Below are 2,818 nucleotides of genomic sequence, written 5' to 3' on the forward strand. Positions count from 1 at the left end.
AGTCAAGAAAGAAGAAATAGTCAGTGCTCAAGCTTCGGTGGTATCAGCTACAATAATACAAGAAGTCGAGGTTCCTGAGGATATGAGAGATGAATTTGTGAGAATCAGAGAATTGTTTGCACCATTAAAAGTTCCAGTCACATATACTGGCAAGAAACAAGTAGATGATTCAGAGACTAATTCAAATGAGTATGAATGGGGTCCTGACTATCTTTTAGACACATCCACTATAGAAACTCCAAAAGAATCTAGTGGTGTCATAGATGATACTCAAGAGCTGATGCGCATAAAACTAGAGAGGGAAATACAAGAAATTAGACAAAAGAGGCAAGCAAATTATGTCAAGCACTGAAAGAAGGAACAATACCAGAAAGCTTCTCATCTATGTATCCTTATCCTAAAACAAAACAAATCAGTTATAGCACTACATAGGAAGAGTTAGAAGCTACAAAATAAGAACCAGTTATTAGTCCAGAAGAAGCTAAATGGAGTAGACGACAAAAAGTCACAGAAACAATGAGATCATATCAACAGGTGTGTCAAATACAAATGACAAATGAACTACAATATGAAGGAATTTGTAGCATTAAAGATATTAGTATTGATACCATGCATATGCTTACTAAATCAACTGACAAAGACTTTGAAACTTCATTCGATAACTCTGATGATTTTGATGACTCTGATGATATTCCTATTCATGGGGATACACACTCATCCTTAAATTCTGAATCATCTGATACAAACAATGAAAAGTTGTCTACTAGTTTTATTGCTGTTAAACCACGACATGACATCCAGTCCGACTTAGTAAATGACGTTACAAGTATGTCTATTGGATTAGATCGATTAAATATTAACGTGAACTTTAATAATCATGATCTGACTCTTTCTGGTCTCGAGACACTTATGCAAGGTATCATTCTGGAACTCAACTTCTCAATCCGCAGCTGTGATAACAATACCGTGAATGCTCTTGAACCTATCCAAAATTTGTCCTTAATACATCCTGAATTGATTGACTGTACTTTACAAAATCAACCTATGGATATACCTACTTTTGCCAATGACTATACATTATCCTATTATCTCAATGCAGTTGAACCTATTAACTCTTCCACCAGTGAATGGAGTGAAAATATGATTGAAGAGGATATCAAGTATCTTAGTCACAAAAACAAGAAAAATAAAAATAAAAGATCTAATGGCGAAAACCATATAGTGGTGGTGTTAGAATCTAAAAAAGAGAAAATAAAGGATGTACCTAAAGGTGAAAACCTCTCTGAGGTGCCTGAAGGTGAGATACTTGGTATATTGCCCAGTTATTTTCAAAAGCGGTCTTCCATATTGATCGATCCAACTCAGCCAGTGAATATCGGGAATCAAGAGACACCACAAATTATTCATGTAGATCAATCACTATCGGCAGAGGAATTATAGGATTTCACTCAGCTATTCTTAGAGAAGAAAATAAAGTTTGCGTGGACGTACTCTGATATACCAGGCTTAGATCTTGATCTCATTATGCACCATCTCTCAATCACACCAGGAGTAAAACCAATTAAACAAAAACTCCGTAAGATGCACCCGCATGTCACACTATTGGTCAAAGCTGAACTAGAGAAACTACTTAAAGCTGGATTTATTAGAGCAATAGATTATGCTGAATGGATTTCCAACATAGTACCTATGTCGAAGGTAGAAAAAATTATCAGAGTTTGTATATATTTTAGAGATCTCAATAAAGCATGTCCAAAAGATGACTTTCCATTGCCAAATATTAATATGATAGTCGACATGAGAGTTGGGTATGAGATGTAAATTGGCACCCACGCTATGACCCTCTTTGTAATCCACCCTAGCACGCACCCACCCTGGCACCCACCATGGAGTGCACCCTAGCACCCACCCACCCTAGCACACACCTCAACACCCACCTTGGTGTGCGCATTGTGCCAACCTCTCAAAGACCCTATGTGGTCTACTTCAAAGTGTACACCTTTGGTGCACTCCAAGGTACATACCTTTCATGCACTCCGAGGTGCACACCAAAGTGTGCACTGAGGTGAGCACCAAAGTGCACTCCAGGGTGCACACCAAAGTGCACTCTAGGGTGCAGACCAAGGCATGCACCTTTGGTGCGATCAATGCAAACAAATTCGGAAGTTGGGGTCAATTTCCTAATCGCTGCTACAGACTACACATGTATGAGAATTGGACAAATAGCTTATATAGGGGAGATGTTGCGTTTGATGGGTTGACTCCCTTGGTTGTGTGCACTGCACCAACTTCAAAGACCCTGTCTTGTTTAAGAAGTTGAAATTTGGGGTGGATGCCCTAATCATTGTTGTAGACTACGCATGTATGAGAATCAAACAAATAGCTTATATAGGGGAGGTGTTGCGTTTGGTGGGTCGACTCCCCTGGTTGTGCGCACTGCACCAACCTCAAAGACCCTGAATTGCGGAAGAAGTTGGAAGTCAGAGTTTGGTGAGCACCAAGGCATGCACCTTTGGTGCGGTCAACATAGACAAATCTAGAAGTTGGGGTCGATGTCCTAACCGTTGTTGTAGGCTACACATGTATGAGAATCAGACATATAGCTTATATAGGGGAGGTGTTGGGTTTGATGGGTCGACTCCCTTGGTTGTGCGCATTACGCCAACCTCAAAGACCTTGTTTTTGTTAAGAAGTCAAAAGTTGGGGTCAATGTCCTAATGGCTCCCGCAGGCTACGCATGTATGAGAATCAGACAAATAGCTTATATAGGGGAGGTGTTGGGTTTGATGGGTCGACTCCCCTAGTTGTACGCATTACG

The sequence above is a fragment of the Cryptomeria japonica genome, chromosome 2, assembly GCF_030272615.1.
Source record: "Cryptomeria japonica chromosome 2, Sugi_1.0, whole genome shotgun sequence".
In the NCBI taxonomy this organism is placed as follows: domain Eukaryota; kingdom Viridiplantae; phylum Streptophyta; class Pinopsida; order Cupressales; family Cupressaceae; genus Cryptomeria; species Cryptomeria japonica.